At 52.4% G+C, this 26,083-nt stretch overlaps 1 protein-coding gene across 1 annotated transcript in view; it reads right to left on the bottom strand.

Annotated features, from left to right (window-relative positions):
- LMX1A (LIM homeobox transcription factor 1 alpha) overlaps positions 1 to 26,083 on the bottom strand; it is a 47,419-nt gene that overhangs the window by 11,892 nt on the left and 9,444 nt on the right. The gene's annotated exons all lie outside the window — the stretch shown is intronic.

Raw genomic sequence — 26,083 nt, 5'->3', positions numbered from 1 at the left:
ACAAGGGTCTGGTGCAACACTCGTCCCGTGCCAGCCAAATCCTGGGCATGCTCAGCAGAAAGCAGCATTCCCAAAGAAATAGGAAAGGGGTGCTATAAAGCTTTTATAAAACACTGTCATCACCATAGAAAGTGGGAAAACATCAAATAAAATGTACAGGTTAGGGAATTCATAATTGCCATCAGTAGCTTTTATTTTTCTACATTCAGCATTAATTCCCCAAGTTTACCTACAACTGCCTGTCCCTAAGATGTGTTTCCAACATCCCTGTGACTGCCCTGTGAAGAGAGGGAGGTGCATTCCCTTGAAAGCATCCCTTCTGAAGGGTCATTCTTTTTCTTCCTCCAGCTCAATTATACACTGGCTTGCATTAATATTTCTGTAGTCACTTCATCTTTAATTATGTCTCTTTTATGTCAAAGTGGAGGCTATTTGTATTCGTCTGGCAACACATTCTCATCCTGTTTAAATGATGTTTAAGCCCTACCTGTTGGGATTACCAACTGCTCTCAGTAATAAAATATTGATAAGATATTACATTACTGCCAGCTAATCTCCAGGAATAAATGTGCCCAAAATTTGTTTCCCAGGCACTTATTAGAGAGCCACAAACCTCTGCCAACCAGGCACAGCAGCACCACCCCAGCAGTGGATGTTTCCAAGCCCAAAGGATGCTGCACAGCAGGGAGGTGTGAGATTTAGGTAAATGGCTGCCTGATATCAGACACTGAAAGCCATTCCTAGGTCGCTGAATAAATGACTTTATTTCCAAAGCAGCTCCCACTGAGGGATGCTGTTCAGTCCAGGTGTCTTTCACTGCCCAGTGCAGGACTCCCCCATCCCTGGGCAATGTGAGCTGCAGAGAAACCCCCATAAAACCTAAAAGAGCTCCTTATAAACACACAATAAACTGAGACCTCAGGCACTAAAAGGTCACAGGCAGAAAAAACCACAGGTAGCAATGGAGAGACAGCAAAGGGTCCTGTTGGTGTCTCAGCTCCCTTGAGATCAGGCTGTACCCTTGAGACCCAGACTCCAGCAATTAATTTAACATTTTAGCCTGAGTGAGACACACCAGCCTAGATCCACAGAGGTTTTCCTCCATCTCTGGGACCTTCAGCTCCATGCCCAGCTCTCTCCTGCTTCACTTATGGCATTTTAGGGATGCTTTAGTTCTCAGTAGGGTTTTTTTTTTCCCTCCATAACCTATGGTTCCAAAGTTAAGTCAGGCCTGACTGGGTTTGTTTAGGCAGGTGGGAAGCTGGCCAGGGCACCAGACAGGGAGATTGGGATGCTTGGTGGAGAACCAGGCTGGCACCAGCAGCTCAGCAAACACCTCACTGAAGCACTGACAGTGAGAATTTGTAAATAAAACCAACACACTCAACTTAGGAGGAATTGGAACAAAATGATAGTGATGTGAGCAATTTTTATCACCACACATAGCCTTTTGTGTCTGATATTAAAAATATTCCTATTCTTGGAATATTCTTGCTAGGGTTGGTTTTTTTGATCTTTGGTTTTTTGTTTTTGTTTTTTTTAAGTTTAGGTCTCTTTTGAAATGACAAGCTGCAGTTTTGAAGCTGAAAGGGACTGGTGGTGGCTTTCAAGAAAATCCTGAAGCAAAATATTTGGGCATTTCCAAAAGCTCGACATTTCTGTCGGCGTTAGGCATATCCCCCAGGACGCAGCCCCACTTCTCCATGCCCATTCCTCCTTCCCAACAAAGCATCCCAGACCTCTTCTTTGGGGTTTCCCATCCACTCAGCATCACCAGCAGCTCAGTAAACACCTCACTGAAGCACTGACAGTGAGAATTTGTAAATAAAACCAACACACTCAACTTAGGAGGAACTGGAACAAAAAGATAGTGATGTGAGCAATTTTTATCACTACATACATCCTCTTGTGTCTGATATTAAAAATATTCCTATTCTTGGAATATTCTTGCTAGGGTTGGGTTTTTTTTTTTTATCTTTGGTTTTTTTTGTTTTGTTTATGCTTTTTAAGTTTAGGTCTCTTTTGAAATGACAAGCTGCAGTTTTGAAGCTGAAAGGGACTGGTGGTGGCTTTCAAGAAAATCCTGAAGCAAAATATTTGGGCATTTCCAAAAGCTCAACATTTCTGTCGGCGTTAGGCATATCCCCCAGGACGCAGCCCCACTTCTCCATGCCCATTCCTCCTTCCCAACAAAGCATCCCAGACCTCTTCTTTGGGGTTTCCCATCCACTCAGCATCACCCAAACCTAAAAAATACCAGCACAGGGCCAAAGCCACCTCTGGGATGCTCATCCCGTGTCCCCTCCCGATGGCCGGGGTGCAGCCCTGGCTCCAGCAGAGCCACCAGCGCCTCTTTCCCCGTTCCTGTGGGGGTGACAGGCTGAAAGGGGCTGTGATTGACGGGCGCTTCCCGGCTGCTGTCTGTCTGTCTGCGTGCCCCGCATACAAAGACGGCCCCGCGGAGCCTCCCGGGGCGGGGACACCGATATTGAATCGTGACGGACAAATCTCAATGGCGGAGCTTTGGGCTGGGGCTGCAGGGAAGGTGAGCTCTGCTTCCCTCCCTGCCTGCTCCAGGAATGGGCTGAGAGGGGCAGGGCAGCCCCTGGGTGACCCTGCATTGGCACCATGCACGGGGATATTGGGTTTTCCAACACACCTGCCCCGCTCAGCCCATGTTGTGAGTTTTGGGTTTTCCAACACACCTGCCCCACTCACCCCATGCTGTGAGTTTTGGGTTTTCCGACACACCTGCCCCACTCACCCCATGCTGTGAGTTTTGGGTTTTCCAACACACCTGCCCCACTCACCCCATGTTGTGAGTTTTGGGTTTTCCAACACAACTGCCCCGCTCACCCCCTGTTGTGAGTTTTGGGTTTTCCAACACACCTGCCCCACTCACCCCATGTTGTGATCACAGCTCAGGAGAAGCCTGAGCAGGTCCTGACCGGATGGAATCCTGGATGCCGAGAATTTTAAATTTTCTGTGCTGAAGGGCACAGAGGCACAAGGAAATACTAAACTGGCATTGACCAACCCGTCAGGAGGTGCTGGGAGCTGCAGCCTGGCCTGGCTGCAGCTTTGGATCTTTGACCCAAATGCCTTCTCCCCGAAATGTTTTTACTCTGCAAATGCTCTTATCCCCCAAGTGCCATCACCCTCCAACACCCTCACCTTGAATGGTCCTTGCCCTTGCTTCCAAGCAGCCTGGCATTCAGAGCCATGAATCCCACCAAGGCCACGATCCTGGCATGGGGATGAGGCTAGGATCAGCCCAAGGGGTGCAGGAGGAGGCTGGCAGTGAGTGCCAGCAATGAGCCACAGGGAGTGAGGACTCTGGATTGAGCTGTCTTGGCACTTGGTCATCTTCTCACCTACTGCCACTCACCCCAAGGGGGGACATCACCATCGGTCCTCGAGAGGCTGGCAGTGGAGAAATGCCACTTTGCTGTCAACCCTGCACCCCTGGCTTGGGAATGAGCCACTGCCCCGCTGCTGCTGGGCTCACATCACCCTGTCCCTGCTCACGGAGCCAAAGGAGGAGGCAGAGGGCATGGACCATGGCCAAGCAGCAAGGGGGATGGTGGCAGTGAGGGTATCCCCCAGCTGCAGCCATGGCGCACCCCGTGGATCCTCGGCCCTGGCAGGAGGGATGCTGACACCACAGGAGTGACTCAGAAAGAGCTGAGTCCATCTCAGCACTGTGGAGAGCAGGCTGGCACATCCTGGGCATGGGGAGCACCATCCAGAGGGCAACTCCACACCAAGGATCACCTCCAAACCCACACTGTGTCTGCAGGCTCCCAAGCTGATGGAGGAAAGTGCCCACAGCCGCCCTCACTTCCCTCCCTGTGCACCCCAAGCCCTCAGGGAGCTCTCTGGTGGGACAGGGGAGGGATGTTTTCCCCGGGGCTCTTCTCCTGACCCTTCCCTGTCTCCCAGCTCCCTCCCCCCCGAGGCGGACAAGTGTTCGCTTTACTGCCTGGCAACGGGGCCGGGGCTAAGCTTGCTAAAATATGAGTGTTTTTTGGCTGGAGTACCAGAAGGCTGCAGTCCTACAGAGAGAAAAAAATTGAGCACTCCATGCCATGGCTCCAGAAAGGGGGAGAATTAGGTTTCACACCGAGCAGGCTGGACCATGGCATTCTTTAGTTAATGCTTAACAAACGCCCAAACAAAAGCAGCCAACTTCGCTGCATGTTTGTAAAATGTATTCTCAGCAGATTCAGGTTTATTGGAGAATTCGCTCGCTCTGCAGCAAGTGGCGTTTTCCTTTTTTTTTTTTTTTCTTTTCCCCTCTCCTTTAATTTCCCTTCTCCTCCCTCCCCCCCAGCTCAAGCCCTTCTCATTCCTGCTGCCTGAATGCATCTTCCAACACTTTGAGGGGACATGGCAACCGAGCTGAAACGGGCTTATTTCACCCCAGGGGCTGATGTGAGCTCGCCTCCATGGCCCTGGGGTGCAAGTTCTCCCCAGGGTTCAGCTGAGCTGCTGCTGCCAACAGGGAACAGGGAGCCCAAAAAGCCAAGATCTGGCCTCTGGCAGATTCACCAGGGGTGAATCACTGATTCACTTGGCTGGTGGCTGTATGCTCCGAGAGGCCAGGAGAGCAAGGAAGGGAGGAGAAGCCTGAGAGTCCTATTTTTGGCCTTTCTTCACCTAACCCAGCTCTCTCAGGGTGCTAACCCAGGGGTTCTACCCCATCCAGCATCCCACTATGCCATGAATTCTCAGAGAGCCCATCATGGCAGAGGATGCCAATAAGCACAGCTTGCTCCCAAAGGCAGAGCCAGTATCGGGTGTGGAGGAGGGGGCAGCCCCACACAGGGACCCAGAGGCTTTGAAGAGGTTAAATTATGGGGTCTATGGCTCCTGCTCTGATACAAGGACCTGAGCAGGTGCCCCCCAGGGCCTGCTCCCTGGCAGAGGACACCAGTGATGAGGGACACGCTGGGGAGCTGCTGGCAGAGAGGAAAGGTGGGGAAGCAGAGGAGAGGGGGTGATGCTGGGCTGTTCAACCCTCCTTCTGCTACATGGGAACCATCTGAGCTTTCCCAGGAAAGGGCACCTTCGCCCCTGACTCCTGGATGGGGTCCAGAAGTGGTCACTTAACACCTCCTGGACCCTCCAGAGACCACGGCAGGGGCACTGCTACAATGATGGGGTTAAGTAAACAGACAAACGAAGCCTTCCCAGTGAGCAGCCGCTGCCAAAACACACCAGCAGCCCTCCCTGTGTCCAAGTAAAAGGTGGAGCAAGTGCACATCTTCCAAGGCTGCTCTGTGTTGCTCCATTTCTGATCAAGGACACACTAATAAGACTTTCACCAACAAGGTCCTCCAGCTGCTGATGGCTCTGTCCCCCCTCCAGGAGCCTGATAAAAATCCTGTGCTTGATGGCAGGAGTGGTCAGAAAGTGATCTCCTGAGCGAGGCCAGAAGGCCAAGACCAAAATGCTGATTTTTCTCCCCACTTCCCTAAAGACCTGTTCTTTTTGTGTCCCCCCATCCTCAATAACAGCGTGCAGCATCAGACAGGGACTTGGTCCCATTCCAGCACTGATAAAGAACCAGGTTGTAGAGGCACAGATAGGAGGGGGAGAGGCACACACAATCCCACAGCCAGGCCCAAATGCCATCCCAGTGAAGCCAACCCAAGGATCAATCCCATCCAGCCCAGCAGCCCTGCATCCAAGCAATGCATCTCCCACCAAGCTGAATTTTGAGCAGCGACCCCCCTCATCCCCCCCCCACCATGCCCCCAAGAAAACAAGGATAATTGAAAAACCACAATATCACTAGTCAAATTTAATATTGAGAGTGAGTGAGCGGGAGCCAGAGGTCAGAATTAATTACACCCCACCATATTTCAGCACGCTGCCGCAGCTCCGTGTCCTTTCCTTGGGGAGCAGTGCTTCCACAGAGAGGTCGACAGACATTATTAGAAAGGACTGATTTAAACGTACCCCCAGGAGCTTTTCAGCTTGTCTCTTCAGAGCCTTTGTTTGTACTGAGATTAATGGAGAGGCAAATGATGGAAAAGCAAAGTCACCAGGAGCAAGAGGATGTGCCATTGCTGCCGCCACCACCCCGATTTGGCTGGCTTTGTGAGCGGGGCAGGAATAACCAGGAGAGAAGGAAACGCTGCTCGTGTCATTCATTTTGTGGGTAAAAATGTGAAGATTTTGAAAACTATTCTTTTTTTTTGTTTGTTTGTTTTCCAAGAAAAAGATATCCTGGCTGAAACCTCCTGCAGGCTGGCTTTCCTACCCCCTTGGGGATTTTACACACACGCTGGTTTTTTGACGTGCTGTACCACCGTGGGGGAAGGAGTTATTTTCATTCTGCTCCAGATTAATGTACTCCTCTTGCAAGTCATTATATTTGTTTCTGATTTTTTTTTTTATAAACCTCCTGTGATGGAAAATTAATACAGACACAAACCAAAATTAAACCTTTCTATTTTCCATTCAGATTTTCAAACGGAGAGTTACAAAAAAAAAACCAAAACAACCCAAACCAAAACAACAAAGGAAAGATAGAGCATTCCGATTAAACAGAAATCTCATTCCTTGGGCACAGCCAATTCTTTACTGGTTCCAGCCCTGAACAACCTGATCCACATGCAAGTGAGCCCTGCTCCAAGCAGAAAAAGGACTGAGAAGATTTCCAGTCCTTTCCAGCCCCAGCTCCCTTGTGAGACCACAAATTCACCTCCACCTTTCTACCAACAGGTTCCAAAGGAATCAGGCAAATCCAGGGGACTGAGTTCAACACCTGCCTGGACCCTCAAGTCCAACCTCACCTTTAGGACCCCCCAAACCCCAAATCCCCCAGTGCTCCCCTGGCCTTGCGAGGCTCTCCTGGAGCATCCGCACCGAGGCCAGTGCGGGTGCGCAGGGTCCAGCCGGGAGCCTCGGCTGCTCTCCAGTCTCCTAGGCTACAATCAAGGCTTGCCTTTCCCTTTATTAAACAGCAACCCCACGTTCCCCCCAAGGGCTTTGGGAGCATCCAGGGATGGGGCTGCAGGAGCTGCCGTTTCCCAGGCGTTTAACATTCACCGGGGCTGTTTGCGCCCGACGTGCCGACGCGGCAAATTCTCATTAGGAGGCGGCCAATATCCTGTGGAGCTTCCCGGCGCTCCGGTGGCCATAAAAATCGCTGGGCTGTATAAAAGCCAAACAGAGTAAACTCACTTGGACACAGGGAGCAGCTGCTTCGGAGCAGCTCGGCAAACAGAGATCGGCGGGAGCGCGCCGGGCAGGGAGATAGCGCTCGCCCGCCCCGCTTATTTCTTGCCTTATCTTTGATTTCCCTCACCCTTGCGCAGGGTTTTGCATAAATATCATCTGCGTGTGTTGTCAGGTTGTTGGGATGGGGTTGAGGTTTTGTTGGGGTTTTTTTTCCTCCCCCCCCTCACTCAGCAGCATCTCCACAATGGGAAGCAGCTGCTGCGGCTAAGGGGCTGCTCCGGAGCAAAAGCTGCGCTCGCATGGAGATATCTCAGAAGAATCATCCTTCATACATAGCTCCGTGCACTAGAGAGCACTATAACATGTGTTTCCATGAAGTTTGTTAACTGCTCAGCTAAACAAGCATGCTGGAAATGCCAGAGGAATATGCTCTGGAATGAATGGAAATACTTGTCTGCAAAGACATTAAATTTAAGCCATCTTTTTTCTCTCTCCCCTCCTCGCTCCACTGAGCTCATGTTGCTGCTGTCTCCTGGTGTGTGCTCTCAGGATGGGAGAAACAAATGTTTGGGGTGTGTTTTGCAGCCTCCTGGCACTTGAGGCAGGGATGAGATAACAGATGAGGGTACATGGGGGCATTTCATGCCATCAGTGGTCTGTGGATGCAGAGCCAGTCCAGCAGCTCATCCTCCGTGATCCCTGCAAGAGATCTGCTCCCAAATGACATCTCACGTGTGGAAAATCAGAGCTCTACCCTTCATGGGCCTGACATCAGCTTCTGGGAGGTACAGAGCATCCTAGAGGGGCTCAGTCTTACAATAAGAGTGATAAAACCTCAGGAAAATTTGACTATAAAGAGTTCAAAATTTTCTTGAGCTTCTCTAGAGCTTTTTTCCTCTTCAGTCTGAGGAAGTTCACATTTTTAGTCAATGTTCTCTTGAAAATTCAGCAATCCACCAATGCAAATCCAAACCTCTCTTTGACTTCTGTGTAGTGAATGCATTTCAAGGTGATTCCAGTAGCCCCCAGAAAAGGCTCTGACTGATGCCAGTAAATGACAAGATTTCTCAGATCCTGACACCAATCAGGAGGGTCAACGTCCATCACTGGGGGAAGATGCTCAAAAGGCTCCAAAGTGGCCTGAAGATGCTCAGGACTGGATCTGGTTAAGAGCTTCCCCATAAAATTATTTTCCTTTGTTCTACTTGCTCTATTTTATACATATATATGTGTGTGTGTGTGTATATACATATACGTGTGCATGAGGTATTTTTCTCTGAAAAATCTTAGCTTTACACAGAGATTTTTAAATTCAGCCACGAGCCTAAGTTCAAGTCACACTGCAGGGCTGTGCCCAGGGATGCTGAGCCATCTGGCAAAGAGGGACTCGGGTGCTTTGCTCCATCCAGCCAAAGCCCTGGCTGGATGCCATCTCACCACTCCTGACCTAAAATGTTTTTCTGGAGCTTTTTGATCTAAAAAACATCTATTTTCTTTTTTTTTTTTTTTTTTTCCCTTAACCGTTTGTATTTTCACACCAATGAGTGCTGAGGCACCGGAATGTCCTTCCAGGCAGGAACTACTGATGCTCTTTCCCACACACCCCTCACATCCCACAGCACCCACAACCCTCCCAGTGTGTTCTCATCACCAGAGAAGGCTGAGCAGGTGGCAGCAAAGAGCAGAGACCCCTACAAGAGGGGCCAAGGGTGCAGGGACACCCCTGTCCCCTGTGCCACCACCGGGTTGATGCCACAGTCATAGCTGCAGGGCTACAGGGACAGTGCCCAGCTTGCCAGGCTACCTGAGACAGGTCCCAGTGCTGCCAAGGCAGCAGGATGAGCTTTTGATGAATTAGATGGCAAAAGCAAACATGCTTTCTCTAGGAAACAGCTTCCTGCCACTCGTCTGCTCAGGGTTATCGCAGCATCGGGGGCAGCAGCCCTTCCCAGCAGCCTCCCTCGGCCGTGCAGGCAGGATATTACTTTGTTGCTTATTCATTTTATTGCTTCTCCTTTCTAAATATTTGCTTGGCAGGGGAAGGATTCCCTTTACACCGTATCTGTTCTTACAGGTCAATTGAATTTCTGGCGCTCTCAATCCCTCTTTCCCTCCAATTGCATTTGCAAAACAAATATTGATTGTACCAATTAGCTGCGAACCCCTCGCAGAAGATATCCCAAAGCCTTCATTCAGGAGAAGGCTCTCCCAGCCACTGGGATGGGAACCCACTGCCAGGGTGGCAATGCCACAGATTCCACCCCCAGCAGCCAGAAATGTGTCCAGGTAGGAGGTTAGACCTGACCCACTGACAGGTTGTTGCTGAATCACATCCTTTAAATGAAAAAAATTAAAGGTTTTCCCTCAAAACGTCTTGTGGAAACCCAGGGCACTGGGAATATTTCCCTGCCTGCTCTGGGGTGCCCTGACCCCCAGGGCAGCACTGACTCTAACCCTCATCCATGGAGAAAGATTCCCAGACTTCAAGACAGACTGGAATCCACAAAAGTGTGCAATAGATTATAGAGAGCAGTGTAGGTGTATCACTGGGTGAGAAATTGAGGTTTTGGGATTTTTAGTATGTTGTGGATGAAAGCAAGATGGAGGGCACAGGGTGTCATCCCGGGTTTCTTCTTCATGCTCCTTCTTCCTTCTTCTTCATGGGTTTGGGTGGCATTTTGTAACTGGGCAGAAAAGTCCTCATTAGGGGCTCTTTGGGATCAGTTATTGGGTAAAAAGGGAAAATAATCTGGGTATCAGTTTTTCATTGGATAGTTTAGTCTTAAAAGACGTTGTAACAAGAGAATGTTGGCATTTTGTGCCTTCCTAATGAAAGGCTGCAGAACTCACAGTAGTGAGACTGTTTCACTGATAAGAAATAATAAACACTTGAGTCTGAACATGAACTATCATCTCAAGTGCCTTCAATCCAGACCCAGAAAAACCAACAACTGGGACCCCTACAACATCTTTAGGGTTTGCCTGTGCAGTGCTGGGCTTTTCTAAGCTGCCCCACCAAAAGCAACAGGCACATCCAATCCAAGCTTCATCACCCTGATTTCACTGCTCTGGGTTTTATCTGAGACTTCCTTCAAAGGTTTTGTGAAAATCTACAACTGCCACAGGGAGAAAGGAAAGACCCCTGGATGGATCAAACAGCCTTAAAAACTTGCTGGGTTTTGCCCTGATGAAGCCTAAACAAATGTGAAGAGAACAAATGAGATGAGTGGATTGCACATCCACGGCGGGGACCCTTCACCCTCGCACACAGAGCCACCAGCCTATGGTGACCCCCACCTTCTGCCAGCTGCCACAGGGACAGGGATGGCAATGCCAGCCCTGGTGTCACTCCAGCAGGAGCTGTGACACAGCCCCACAGCTCCCAGCCCACCGGTGGCCACTTGCAAAGCGTTCAGAGCACACTGTTAAATGTGTCCTGCCTGTGTCAAAAGTCACAGCCCGAGGCAAAGGCGCAGGGGGTGAGGGATGAGCTGATGGATGAGCTGATGGATGAGCCATGGAGGTGGGACATGGAGCAGCAGGACAGGGGATCACCCTGCTGCAGCAGTGCAGGAGACACTCTGGGCACTGACAGCCACTGGTCCCTCCCAGTGAGGATTCCCAGGCTGCCAGGGATGCCCAGCTTTGAAAAAGCCTCTTTTCCCATGTGCCACCCTCAAAACAATGCTGCAAATCCCAGAAAGCAGGGAAAGCTCACATTCCCCTCCACATCCCCTGCAGCCCAGGGAAGGCAGATTGCCCAGCCAGCCCTGGAGTGCAGGACTAACCCAGCATCAGGGAGAAACGCTTTTCCCCCCCAAAACAGGGATACTCTTTTCTCCACATTTCTCTGAATCACAGCTGGGGGAGTTCAGGTTCCCACTGAAGCTCTGGGGTAAAATGAGACAAGAAGACAGAGCAGGGGCCCCCATACCAGGCCAGGGTACCCATGGGGGGGGTCAGGTCACCCCAGCAGGCTGGGCTGGGGATGTATAAGATGCTGACACACAAATATGAGCCAGTCCCATCAGATGACAGCATGCACACATCCCAGGGTGGAGGGTGGGAAGCAGACGCCTGGTTAGAGAAAGGAGGGACCAGCCACAAACCACTCATGCTCCTCTGCAGCTTGGACAAGCATGAGGCTGCTTGGCTCTGTGTTTTGGGGCCAGGCCCATCTCTCTGGTTTAAAGCAGCTGAATTGAGCCCAAAGTCTCATTGAGTCAGCCTGCCTGGAGCTGGTTCTGCCACCAGGCTGTTTCATCCCAACATGAAGCCAGTGTTCCCCTTTGTGGCTACAAGGAGCTCAGGGCCAGAGAGAGGAAGCAGCCCCCGGTGCCGCCAGCTCCCAGCATTTCACTAGAAATGGGTGACAGTGGGTGCTGGAGGCTCTGTGCCCCCATCTTTTCACTTTTGCCCTGATACCACCTCCCATTTTAAACTGATCTCCATGGGTTGCACCAGGAATGGGAGCTCTCAGGCTGGCCAAGTCCCTCCAGCTTGGAAACGACAACACAGAGGCAAAAATCTTGGTATTTACCCTCAATCCATGTCAAATGACACGATGGGCAAACCAAGGTCAGGAGCAGTAATTTGTTTTGCCAGCCTGTCTCCCAGAGCAGAGGCAGCCTGAATCCCCCTCCCTCGCATCAAGCAACACGTGTGCCCCATTCCCTGCTGGTGGCATCCCTCAGAAGACGTCACCATGGCACCTCCCAGCCCTGCTGAACCCTCTAAAGGTCAGCACCAAAGGCATGTCCACCACATATGGTTATCAGTTCTCCGTGGGTCCATCCATCCCTCCCTCCACTACAGCTGGGTGAACAATTCACAGCGCATAAATTTATCCAGCAGATCTCAGCCCACGTGCTGTTTGCTAACAGTCTGTAGAGAGGCCGTATTTTATCCCTTTGGGTTTCTTGGCCAGCACTCAAGCTCCTGACCCTGATTTATTCGCAATCGGTCAAGAGCCACATTTCATCTCCGCAGGCCACGTCTGCACGGAGCTATTCCGAGCACGTGGCTCCGTGTCCTGCAGCAGAGCCAGGGGGACACCTCGCCACAGGGCAGCCCCAGCTCCCTGCAGCACCTCCAGGAGGCAGTCAGGGGGTTTTGGGTTCCAAAAGAGGCTCTGAGGGGGCAAACCTGGGGCCGGGACAAACCGCGCCTCCCGTGCGCACAAAGGCGGCGAGAGCTCCAGATGCCGGCCTGGGCTGGCTCCCTGCCTGTCCCCATCCCATCTCCCCATCTCCTGGCCTACCTCTCTGCCTATTTATAGCCATGGGAGACCTTTGCACAGTGCCCCAGCAGCCAGAGGGGTGAGTGAATGGGCGGGATGGCAAATGCCAGCCTTCGACTTTCCAAAATCCTTCCCCCTCTGCTTCCCAAGGGAGCTGCCATGGAGAGCCAGTCATGGCCCTGCCTTTGAGACAAAGCCTTGGGAGCAGCTAGGAAGTGTCTCTCAGAGCTGCACCCATCACCAGCATGGCCCTGGGGGGTTTATAAAGCACCCTGGGCTGGGTCTTTGCTAGGGGAGCAATCTCACTCACACACCTGAAACCAACCCAAAAGGTGATGGGAGAGGCACAGAGGAATCAGGGAATTCAGGGAAGGCACAGAGGAATCAGGGATTCAGGAAAAAACAGTGAAGCATCAGGGTTATACTGTGAAGGATCAGGGGTAGCATCAGCCCTATCTGACATCTTCATTGGCAATTGCAATTAGGGACTAATTACCATGTTAATAACATTCGTAGAAGATAATAAACTGGAGAGGATGGAAGGGAGCAAAGCAATCTGAAGGGGACCCTGGAGAGATTAAAAAAAAAAAATAACAAAGGAAATTCGGCTTGGAAAAATGCAGCTTCTGCAGTTCAGGGAAAAAACATCCGGAGCAGATGCTGCGGGAGGAGGAGGAGGAGGAGGAGGAGGAGGAAGGCGGGAGCAGGGAAGCAGAAAGAGGCTCGGTGTGGGAGCACAAGGGAAGGCAGCCCTTGGCTGCATGGCTTCACCAGGCAGTGGGAGAAGGAGCAGCACCCCACGGTGGCACAGCATCCTGCTGGGCTTTTCTTGTAGGAACAAATAATGTCCTGGGAGAACCACTGAATTAAACCCGGCTTCAAACCTGGAGCTGTTTCCCCTCTCACACATTGCACAGACACCTCCCCTCCTGGCCCCCAGGTGGATTGGGCACACGTGGGAAGGTGAGAGGTGGCAGAGCTGTCACCTTTCCCCTGGGTGGGCAAGGCAGGGGACAGCAGTGAGTGTGCAGAGCATTCGTGCTGCAAAAGGAGAGCCCCCACAGCCCAGCTGGACATGGGAGCAATTCCTCTCCTCCTCTGCAGAGCTCCAGCTCTCAGTGCTCAGCCTCTCCTGGCCAGCATGATGTGCCACACACCCCTGTGTTGCCTGTGAGGCTGAAGCCCCCCCTTGTCCCCTGTGTCCCCAAAGCCCCCAGATCTGCCTGTGACTGTCTGATGGGACATGGGGCACAGGGGGACCCTGAGGGTGGCACACCTCGGGGATTCCAGTCCTGGCTACACTTAATAGTGAAATGGATGGAACTGTTTTCTTGTTAGAAAATCCTGTAGTTACTCAAATGACCAAAATGAGGTAAGCAGAGTGCCTTTCTTCCAGGGATCCTCACAGACCTGCTCCTCCTGGCACAAACCACGTGGGAGCAAAACCAGGGAGGATGCAAGCACTCACAGCTGGGAGGGTGGTGGGGATGGAGGGTGCAGCCTCTCTCACACTGCTCTGGCTGTCCCAGGACACACAAAGAACACTGCATGAAGCACTCAGCAATCTCCATCTCTCCATTCCCATGGCAGGAGGGACTCTGCCCATCCCAGACATGCAGAGGGTGAAGAGGAGAGCTCAGACAGGCTCTCCTGATCTTTGCAGCTCCTGGTGCCAAACAAAAAGCAGCAGCCAGCAGGACTGCAGGAAAGGGCTGGGCTCACTAAAACCCCCTTCATCCTGGGACACAACTGCTCCTCTGCCTCTCAGCTGGAGCCCTACAGCACCCAACTCCCCAGCTGGGCATCCCTGGGAGTGCCTGACTCCTCTCCCAGTGCCTGATAATGCAGGCAGACCAACCAGGACCTGAGTGCTGTCACGGGTGACAAGGAAGGTGACACCGGTCGTGTCACGGTGTCCCCTCCAGGCAGCTGCTGCCACCCCGGATGTCTGAGCCCTCCAGCCCTCCCCTGCAGCATTTGGAGGGTGTAAAAGTACAACCAGTTCAAAGGAAAGCCCAAATTCTAACCCAGCAGGACCAGTGCTTCAGCATGCAGGAACTCTGGGCTGTGCAGCTGCCCCACGTTGGGAAGGGGCAAGAGTTTCACTGCCCAGAGGGGAACTGAAGTGGTTCCTGATGCTGGAGTACTTGGAGGCAGGCAGGGAGGAGGGGAGAAGCTTTTCCATGATTTGTGGGGCTGTTCTCAGGCTGTCCCTGCTGCCAGGTCTTGGGCAATTTGATGACTTTTGTTGCAAACTGGAAGAACAGGAGACATATGTGAAGGAGGAAACTTGCATTCCTCTCGCCTAAGAAATCCCTTCTCACTTTCCCCCAAATCACACATACACCCAATCCCAGCCTCTCTGGGCTGGCTTGGACACCAGCTCCCCTCCCACACCCAGATGACCTACTCATCCAGAAATGGCCAGGGCCTGAGGCTGGGGCGTTATCCTGCTCTCCTTCCCTTCCCATGTCCTGCCTGCACAGCCCTGCTGACAGCCAGGGCAGCCAGGGGAACCCTTCACCTTCCACTGCTGAGCCAAGCAATGGAAAACACCAGAAAAAGACAGCCCCTCCCAGCAGCATCAGTGCAAAGGGAACCCCAAGCCCCCAAAATTCACCCCACCCCTCCAGAAGCTGCATGCCAAGCACCTCCACACCTCCTCCTCCAGAGATGTCTCCAGTGGCTTGCAAACATGGATGTTGTATTTCTCTGTCCCTGTTCCCAGAATAAAATCCCCACCTGGCACTCTCTGCCTCCAGGAATGGTGATCCCCCAGCCAGGCAGGGCTGGGACTCGCTGGGTGGTGGGACACAGCGATGGACATGGCACACCAGGCCACCCTGCCTTGATTTCCACAGCACTCCCGTCCCCAGGTGTGCCTGGGAGTCCCCTGTGGGATGCAGAGGTGGGGAAGGACCCACACCAAGCTGAGCCACAGTGGTGGCATCACCACCTCAGGCCACAGGGCCGTGCAGGAAGGCAAAGGCAGCCTCAGTCCCTGTGAAAGCCTGCAGGGAAGGAGGAAAACCACCTGAGCAGGGACAGAGCCCAGATCAGAGCCACTCTGAGCCCTGGGCTAGGGAACCAACTGCTGACAGACCCTCCCACTGATAACACTGATAACACTGATAACACTGATAACTAACACTGATTTCCACAGTGTTACCTCTGAAGCCTAATGGACACCTTGGTGGGCTCTTCCTGGGGTGGCAATGTCAAGAGTGCCAGCATGGAAAGGTCCCCCCAAAATACCTCCTGAGAGGGAGAAAGGAAGGGACTGCTTTCAAAACAAGCATCACAAGGGAGTTCCCACCTCTAACTCGGTATCAGAGAGAGCATCTCTGCTTTGGAGGCTGATTAAAACCTGCCCACAAAAGAAAAGCCAGTCCCCCAAGGCCAGCCCTGCCTTCCTGGGGAGCTCCTCAGTGGTGAAAAGGTGAAGCTGGGACCCCACAGGAGAACTGTGGGGGAAAGCCCAGCAGAGCTGGGTTAAGCAAGACCCTGCAATCTGGCCACGGGGCGTTTGCCTCTGCAATCTTGGCTTTGCAACGGGTTCCCAGGTCCATTTAACACAGCAAGACAGAAAATTGGACACCAAAGCCTGCTCAGTGCAGGGAGAGCCACCCTGCTCCAAGCCCATCTTGCCGGGGCCTCCTGAATTTCCTTTCTCCCCCTTTTAAATGGAGAATAAAGACAAAGCCAAGCTCAGACCCAGATCAAACACAAGCTCACAAGGAAGAGCAGCAGTAGAAGTGGAGCACAGTCCTCTCACACAGACTTTTCCATCCCCACCTCCACACCCAGCTGAACACGGCGCTTCCCGGCTGGGGTGGGACTCTTCTGGGTAAGAGCAGAAAAAGCTCCGGGGTGGATCCCACCATCTCCTATTCCAGGAAGGCCAGAAGCCCTTTGAACTCTGTCCTTCTGCTGGAGAGAGTGAAGTGCTGAACCACACACCCCAGTGCTGATTTAGACTCACACCTTCCCCAGTGTGGAGCGCTGGCATCCTGAAAACTTCACTGACCTCTCTGTGTGCCAGGCGATTCCACAGCTGATGGACCAAACATCAGCCACTAGATTTGGTCTTTCAAGCCCCAGTGCCTTGCCCCAGGCAGCCAGCTAGACTATGATTAGGACTGGAGGCAGCCTGGCCTCTGACTGCCTTCCCTGCAAGCTCTGCCCCATGGAAGGATGTGCAATTCCCACCACGGTGCCCTCATTGCATACATATTGGATTTGGGAAATACTTTTGGTTTTTTTTTTGGGTTGTTTTTTTTTTTTTTTGCTGCAGGCGAAACAGCTCCTTTCCCACACCTGCCCTTTCAAATGAGAGCCGTTTAACACTGTTTGCAGAGCTAAAAAAAACCCCCAAACCATGGCATCCCTAAAGCTGGCCCGGCCCCATCCCTCCGGTGGGGAAGAGTAAAGCAGAGGAGGGAGCAAGGAAATGAAAGGCCTTGCTGCAAGGGGGAGGCAGCAAACAGCCCCACGTGCCAGCAGCTCCCTGTGAAATAGCTCAGCAGCCCCATCCTGGGCTGGGGAGCTGGCAAGGAGGGGCTGGGGCCCCCCAGAGACCTGCAAACAGCTCCAGGACAGCTCATGGCAGGAGAGGAGAGGTGCATTATACACCAGATAGGCACTGTCTCCCTTGCTCTAACAGTTAAATACCTTTGTGAAGCAGCCCCCTTAGCTGGGCTGAGCTCAGCAGAGGCACAGGACCCCCCAAGACTCTCTCACAAAGGGCTGCAAGGCACCCCAGTGCTGCTGCAATGGGTGCTGGCAGCCTCAGGCACCCTCGACCCAGCACCACCAGCCCCATCCAGGGCTGCTCCTCCAGGAACCCCTGTGGCTTTACAACACACCCCATTTTTCTCCCCAGTGTCACATGTGAAACAAACCCTCAGATAATCTCATTTTCCAGGTTGTAAACTCCCTCCTCAGTGGCTGAGGACACGTGGGGGCCTCCCCTCACCACGCTGCTCTGATGAGCTCAAGGCCCTCGGTGGGGAACCGTGCCTGGTTTCTGCAAACTATGATCTAACCTGATTCCCTCCATCCCATTACTTCAGAATTTACAACACACAACCTCCCCTGAAAATGGTTTCTGGTAAATTCTTTGAAAGCTCTTCTGGTCCTCACATCATCGTCAGGGTCAGCCAGGCATTAATGGCAAAGCATTTTCATGCCAGGTAACTCGTTCCCCAGCAAGAGAGTTTGCTTATGCTTTTTAAATTCAGGAAGCAATTAATAGTTGCCACAAAAGCAACCAGTGCTTGTCTTGGGTGAGGGCCATAAAGGCCTGACTTGCCCTGGGGGATTCTGATGCCTCCATCTCAGCAGGCACCTTCCAGGAGCGTGGTGGTTGCAGAGGTAAATCCTTAATGGTGGACACCTGTTGCTGGGAAATCTTCATGAAGAAATGAAGAAGAAAGAAAGAAACCTGATGGGAAATCTTTATGGGAAATCTTCATGCTCCCTCCAAGCTGAGGAGCTGTGGCTCCAGCCTCCTGAGCCAGCTCAGGGGATCATTTCAGGGAACAGCATCAAAGTCAAACAAACACGAGACCCCAGCATCTTCTGGCTTCTTCCTCTCTAGGAAAGGACTTCATTCAACTCCCTCACTTTGGGACTTGCAGCTTCAAAAGCCAAAAGGTCACAGGAAATGCTGTGGATGAAGCCAGGATTCCAGGAGAATCCATGGATCTGACAGCAAGGTGGAAACCTTTGGTCCCTGGAGCTCAGCATCCTCTGCTCACACCAAAATCCCCCTCCCTGGAGTCCAACAAAGTCTATTCACACCAAAAAAACCTGCTCCCCAGAGCCCAGCATTCTCTGATCACACCGAAAACCCAGTCCCTGGAGCCCAGCATCATCCACTTACACCAAAACCCTGCTCCCCAGATCCCAGCAAGCTCCACTCACACACAGAAAACCCCCAAACTCTGCTCCCCAGAGTCCAGCAGGTTCCACTGACACCAAAAGCACCATCCCTTGAGCTCAGCATCCTCCACTCTCGCTGAACAACTGCAACACCTGGAAAGCAGAGACAGAGACAAGCACACCACGGTGCTTCCTCCCTCCTGAGCAGCACAGACGTCTCTCAGGGACAGAGGATCCACTCCCTGCCTCCCACTAAAAACATCAGCCGGCTGTGGAGACCCCCAGGTTTTAGGAGCCATCCCTTTCCATGCTGGCCCCCTCACAGCCAACAGAAAACAATGATTTCCAGGCTCACCCCTCTGCACTAGACTTCAACCAGCTGCAGACAGGCCCGTGCATATCCTCTTCCTAATCCTTCATGCACAATCCCTAGACAGTCCCTGGCTTTTATTATTTTCTGGCAGGAGAGAGCACCACGTTAACCCCCATGTGCAGGCTGCAGCCTGAGCATCTCTCAGCACATCCCAGCCTGGGTCCAAATCATAAATGAAACGTTTGTGTAGCAAGAGAACTGGTGAGGGCCAATTGCCCATTAATATTTGAAACCTTTAATTCTTATTTAACAGCCTGTCCTAACAGTCCCTTCTAATTCTTCGATATGGGAATGATGGGCCTCAAACATTTATTTCTATCTCTATTTCTATTTCTATTTCTACTGATATTTCTATTTCTACTTATATTTACATTTATATTTATATTTATATTTATATTTATATTTATATTTATATTTATATTTACCATGGGAGGCTCTTCCCATTGGGATGGATGTGCTTTTCCTGAGGGGGGTTGAAAGCCATGGGGCAGAGCAGGCAGGAGCATCACTGATTATTCATCATGACACAGACCCTGCACTCCTCACCTCTGCCAGACCCTTCTCTACTCAGCAGTTCCCTCAGCTGCAGGGATACAGGAGAAATTCCTTACTGGGAAATTTTTTAAGGCAAGGAGAACGAGGGAATATTGTCTGTAAGTTCCCTGGCAAGTCCTGTCCTTGGCATGATGCTGCAGAACTCTGAGGGAACAGAGCTGCACCTGCCCAAGCTCTGGCTGAGGGTTTGCAGGTGTGGGGGGCACAGGAGTTATGGGCAGGGTTTGTATCCCAGGGTCACACCCTGCAAGGAGACATCCTGAGATGTGGGCTGCAGCCTCTCCATGTGGGAGAAAACATCCTGAGCTCCCAAGGTGCTGGAGGCTTTGCCCCAGAAGAGAGCAGAGCCTGGTGAGGGGCACAGAAGGCAGCAAGGGCTGCAGCCCCACCAGATGAGGGGAAAAACAGCCTCCAGCTCCAAGCCTGAGCTCCTGAGGGGACAGAGGAGCTCCAGGAGGGAGCTGAGCCCAGGAGAGGCACAGAAGGCAGCAAGGGCTGCAGCCAGGAGCTGCCCCTGCGGCCCCAAGCTCAGCCCTGACCTTGAGGCGCTGCCGCCGGCATCGTATGACCCGTTACAAAACACAGCGGGCTCTGCTCAGGGGTTACACACTGCAGGACAAATTTAACACCCCACAGCCTTCCCAATCCCACTGAGGAATTCCTGGCAGGGGCTCAGCAATCGCCCACTACTGTAAGTGGCCAAGTGCCACTGCGTTGGTTTGGCTCCAGACACACAGGGAGGACCTTGCTCCTTCCTCCTGCAGGGAGAGATGCTCCAGCTGATGGAGGACACCAGGCAGGATGATGAAACCCCCAGGAGCAGGTGGGCCTTGAACCAGGGAGCAAGGGGAATGTGGAGATGATGTTGCTCCCAAATGCTTTCACTTGTTGCAGGTATTTAAGGGCTGCAATTAAAAGTTTCCACTGAAGCCAGCCTGACTGTGCAGCTCTCCCCGTGAAGTGATCCTTGGGGTGAATGATGAGTGCATCCTCACTCAGAACAACAAGCAGATGGAATGAAAGCACCCTCAAAAGATGCCCAGTCCAATACCAGGGGACTTGCTGGCCCAGCCATGAGGAGGAGAGGCTCAAGAGGGGGAGGAGACCTTGTCCCTGCTGCCATCCTCCCAGCCACACATGGGCTCTCCCAGAGCTGGTTTTGGAGATGGAGCACACGGATGCTCCCCCAAAGAGGGTGCAGGCCAGCAGGGTGAGAGAGCCTCTCCCAGCAGCAGATCTGGTCACAGCTCAGCAGCAAGCCAGACCCTGCCACTCCCTCCTCCTCCTCCTCCTCTCCCATTGCCGGCCCCGGCCCCGCAGTGCTGGAGCAGCCAGAGGCAGTGCTGCCGATGCTGCTGCAGGGCCCCCAGCCAGCCCCGGCTGGAACCTCGGCACAAAAACATCAGCCCGGCAACACAGCAACGGCAAAAACACTCAGGCAGCCACGTGTGAGCACATGGGGACTCCTGAAGCAGGGGAGCTCCCACCCGAGCACTGAGGTTTGCAGCAATGAGCAGTGTGGACTTGTGATTCCAAGGGAAGAGGGATCCTGGGTTTGGTGTTTCCTTCCAGCTCTCAGGAACACACAACCAGGAGCTGCTGCTCCTATCTGAGTGTGGCCTCAGCCCTGCAGCCAGTGCCCACCCCTGTCCTGGCCAGGTGAGGATGCTCAGGGTGTCCCAGCAGCTGATGAGGAGAAAAGGCCAGCCCAGGTTGGAAGCACCAGCGTGGAGGCAATGCAGCAAAGATGAGATGACAGAAAATGTCATTGGGCCAGTGGCTATTTTTATCTGCAAGGACCAACACTTAATACTCTCCTATCTCCCACAAAATGTCACTTGAGCTCCAGCAGAAAGTTTACACCACTTGCAGACAAGGGCTGAAACCCGAGCACGTAATCCCTGCTCCAGTCAAAAGTTTTAGTGGGATTCGCAGTGTCTGGACAGGGGAAGCTGAGAAAAAGACCCAAAAAACCCTTCCCCTGACAAATGGTGGCTGAGGCAGCAGAGAGACAGGACAGGCAGGTCCTCTCCTGGCACCACAGACTCCCCTGCAGAGCCACCTGCCATATCTGCAGGGCACAAGGGGTTTTGTGAGCCCTGGGGTTACCTTGTGGCCTCCTCACCAGCTCAACCCGAATTTAAGGACCCTAAAAGGGTCTTCAGCAGAAGGGGGATCAGGGAAAGCAAGGCATTCACCACCCCACTCTCTGAACACCCCAGCCCCAAGGGAGGTGAAGGGCTGGGAGCAGTGGGGTGGGTCAGGCAGAGCCCACAGGGGGGTTTTGCAGAGGGTCCTCACCCCCTTCTTGGCAGTTCCCCACTCTGCAGCAAGCATCTCTAATTGCTTCAAACGCTCCCCCCTCTCCTCTGCCACCTCCTTCCCTCTCACCCCAAAGGCCAGACCCTGCCGTGCCTGGGGTGGAAGGAAAGGAGCCTTCCCTCACTTAATAAAGCCAAGGTAGAGCAATGCTGTTATTAACAGCAGCCTGCCCACGGCAGGAATATTGCAGCAGCAATCCCAGGGGAGCAGCCAGGCACTGCCCTGACAGCAGAGGCAATAAGGCAGCCCCAGCACTGCCCTGTGATATTGCAAACAACAGGGAGTCCTCCCAGATCCCCCCTTGCATCACAAGCAGGGCTTAGTATTGGGGAAGAATGGATACCTGGTCAGGCATGGAACAGCTGGGATTTGGGACAGCACCCTCCAGAGGGCTCTTCCAAGAGGGGCAAAAGAGCAGGGGTAAAAAGAGCTCCAGGCATGGCAAAACATGGTGCAGCACAGGGGTGCTCAGAAAATTAGGGTACCATGCTAAGGGCTTCCATGGAAACTCACAGGAGGTGGATTTTCCCAGGGATAAAAGGCAGAAGCTCATCTGTGTCTTGGAGCTGCCCCCAGCTGCCCCCAGGAGGATTTTTTCACATCACTCTCTCTGTTTTTTAAATTAAAAAGAGTGGGCAAGGCATTCAGGATGGAGGTACAGGCAAGGAGAGGAGCCAGCAGAGGACAGGGATGGGTGAGCCCCTGGAAATGCTGCAGGATGCTGAGGAAAGGGGGATGGCCATGGCTCCCCGGAGGGACACACAGCACCTTGGGGGAATCAAATAATAGACATTGACAAGGAAAACCCTCTCCAGCAGTCCCAGAAATCTCCTCTTCCAGCAAGGAGTGGGGTAGGAAGCCCTGGGGAATACACTGGAGAGGCAAAACTCGCATTCCTGAGATGGCCAAGAAGTGATCACATCTATCTCCCTCCATCTCCAATTCCTAAGATCCATTTCTGAAGCATCACAAGCCAAGAAACTTTGGTTGATTGGACGTGGTTAAAGCGAAAAACTCACGCAGAAAACCTTATAGCTGAAACTTAAACAGCCTCCACAAACATCTTGCATATTTTCAAGGACACTAAGGAAATTTCACATTTTTCCCCCCGTATTTTAGACTTAAAAAAATGCCTCAAGGGAAAAAGTTATTTAGAACTACTTAGGAAATACAAAGGATAAAAAAGCCTGTAATTATTTCTCTGCCAAGGGCTTGTCAGTTTGAAAATCCCCGCTCTTGAACCACTAATCCTCATGGAAAAAAAAAAAAAATGCAGCTTCGGCAAGATGCGTCGTTGGTTGACTTTTGCTGCACTTTTCTGGCACAAGGGAACTGAAGGGAAAGGCAGAGATTTGGGTGTTGTTTCATCAGCACCTCTCACCCACAATGTGCCTGATACACGTCCTTGGCTGACAAAGGAGACCTGCAAAGCATCACCCCAAAATGAGCCTGAGAATGGTGCTCTGCAGCCATCAGGCTGGGGAGGGAAGGATCGTGGCTGATGCTTGGACACAGAAGTGCCAAAACAGGCAAAAATAAATCAGTTCAAGGTGGGGGTATACTCACTTTAAAAGCCAAGGATTCAGGGAGTTCCTGGGCTGTTTTGTTATGTGGTTGGAAATAGCATAAAGACATTATTGGCTGGGAAACTGCACTTCCTCTGGAGGATGGGGATGGGCCATCCCAGCAGAGCTGGGATTTGGGGCTCTGGTTTAGCAGCCAGATTCATCACTTCACCTCCTCCTGCATCAGTGCCTCTGAACCTGGCTGGCCATGGAGAAACAAAACAATGCCACAGAACTCGCTGTGTCCCACATCCCAACAACCCTCCCCAGCCTGGAGCGTCTCCCACAGGAGCTGGCTGAGCCACGCAGGGCCTGCTGCATGCCAGCACCTGCACCTCCTGGGTTTGGGGCTGCACAGGACATCTTGGCACAGCAGGGGCCAGAAAAACTTTGTTCACGTCACGGGCAGCTTTCCCACTGCCAGGGATAAACATCTCACACGGAGCTACACTCACCACACAGGGCCCTCCACCCACCCTCACCCATCTCTGGTGTCTTCTTTCATCACTTTCTCCTAATCCATCTCCACAACAGCTTCTCCCATCAACGTGGGGTTGAATGTCCTTGAGGTAATGCATGCAGGAAGCCTCTCCTCCTTTCTGCTTCAGCCTCCTTCCCAGATCCAGAGCTGAAACAAGCTCAGACTCAAGAGCCTGACCTCCAAGGCTTTAAGCTTCATTAAACTTTTACACCAGTCCACTGAGGCTGCTCTCTCAGCCTCTCATAATGACGGGTGCAGAGGGAAGGAGCAGCACCCACCTGAGCAGGCATCAAGAAGTTGCAGACAATGAATTCCTAACCAAGCTCCCACACCCACAGCACCATTTAAAAGGATCTGCTCAATATCACTCCTGTGAGCTGCTGGGCAGAGGAGATGCCAGGATATAAATCATCCAGGATTTTAGCTCCCTCCCCATCACCAACCCAGCTGGTCACCCCTCTGGCACAGGTGAGACTCCAGAAAAAGCCTGAGCCCTCCCACCACTCCAGAGTCCACAAACACCCAAGCCAAGAGGATGGCTGGGTTCAAGGACACCGTTCAGGTGAGCAACATCTTGCTCTCCCTGCTGCCAAAACCTGGAGTTCTGCATTTCCATGGGACAGTTCAGATCTTGGCTTGGCTGAATCCCGTGTGAGCCTCTCCATCACCCTCAGCCCTTGCAGGAACCCACAGAACATGGTGTGTAAGGGGAAAGGAGGCTGTCATCCCCTCCTCAGCACACAGCACAGGGCTGGGGTCCTACACACCTGGCAGCAGAGCACAGCTGGCATTCCCTCCTCTCCTGCTGAATCTCCAAGACCAGAAATGGAAAAGATGCCCAGAAAAGGTGCCCCAGAAGCAGGCTGGAGGGCAGTTCTAACCCAGGCTCAACAGAGAAATCATCAAGCAGGAGTTTTGGGGTTCTTCCTCAACAAACTCCCACCTCCACCAGCAGCACCCATGAATTTATTCATCTCAGTCACCCCTGTGGAGACCACTGCAAACAAGGGACATTGCCCTCCTCCCATTTAGATAAATCACTGCAGGGGTTAATAACCCTTTTCATAGCTAAGACGCAGTTTTCCAGAATTAAAGGCTTAGCAGGGCCAGCAAATTCCAAGCAGAAATTTTGCCAACAAAAGCATCCCTGTGATTTTACAATGGCAGGGGTTGGAGGCAAGAAATGACAACACTGCCTCTTACAAATAAAAGAAGCTGCTGCAGCTGAAAACTGCCTTCAGGTCCCTCAACCTGTTTCTCTCTCCTTTCCAAATTTTTCCAGCCAAAAGCTTCCCTGAGCTTTCAGTAGCAAAGAGAAAATTCCCACCATCCTCTTCCTGCTCAGCCACCTTGGGCAACTCAGCGCAAAATCAACTTATAGCATGGCCCCACTGGCCCCAGGCAGGAAGGAAGGAGTCCTTGGACACACAGGCTCCAGGTCCATGCAAGGATCTCTGAAGCACAACATCAGAGGGGAGGATGCACCTCCCAAAGAGATCAATTGCATCCAAACAATGGATTCTCCAGGAATCGCCCTCGCCTCTTCTGCTTTTAAGACCCCACTTTGCTCCCTTACAGGGCAGGGAACCTTGCCCAGAGGGATTTCAGGGGCTCTCCACCCCACTGGGACAGTGGTTGTCATTCCAGAGGAACAGGGGAGGGGGATTTTGCCCGGCAGGGGCGAGGGGCAGCGGGCCGGGGAGCGATGGTCCCGTGAAAAGGGATTTGTTCCGCTGTCAAGGACAGCGTTAGGGAAAGAAACCCACGAGGGAAGGAGAGGGGTGGGGAGCAGAGAGAGACAATGTAGGGACAGCAGTGACACGGAGACAGCTCGGGAGGATCAATGCTCACAAAGCACAAGGGCTGGCAGAGGAAGTCTCCTCCAGGACCCTCTGCCCTTGCAGGCGCTGGCCCCGAGGAAGAGCGGGATGTCTCCGTGCAGGGAGAGCCACTCATCCACGGAGCCTCTGGCATTGCTGCCTGCTGGCATACAGAGGAGAGGGGCTCTCCTAATGATCTGTGCCTTCTCCTGTAGATCTGTACCTTAATCATGCCAGCCTGTGCCTGGGAGGAGCTGCAACACAAACTCAGGCTCACCTGTGCTCCAAGGTGGAAAACACAAAGGAGAGCGTGACATAAAAATCAGGCAGATCTGGAGAGACACAGAGGACTCATATCCAGCATTCAAATCCATCCAGCAAGATGCTGAAAGCACTTATGATGATGAAATAAGCATTTTTAAGCTAGATTGGTATTTCCAGCTCCATTTCATGGGTGACAGAGCCAACTCTCAGTTCTTTCTCTTGTGTGCAACCGTGGGCCATTGTACCCAGACCAGGCACTAGTGCAGAAGACCTGACCCCAAAAAACAGGATCATATTCATGGTCACTTGAAACACTCTACTGAAAACAGTAATACAGTGCAGCAGGAGAAAATAAATTATTTGCACTGAACACAACGTGAGTTCACTCCT

This window comes from Agelaius tricolor, unplaced genomic scaffold (assembly GCF_023055355.1).
Source record: "Agelaius tricolor isolate 1412-34295 unplaced genomic scaffold, bAgeTri1.0.p SCAF_11, whole genome shotgun sequence".
Classification (NCBI taxonomy): Eukaryota; Metazoa; Chordata; class Aves; order Passeriformes; family Icteridae; genus Agelaius; species Agelaius tricolor.
The sequence above is the reverse complement of the archived record's forward strand: the minus strand, read 5'-3'. Positions and strand labels throughout refer to the sequence as shown.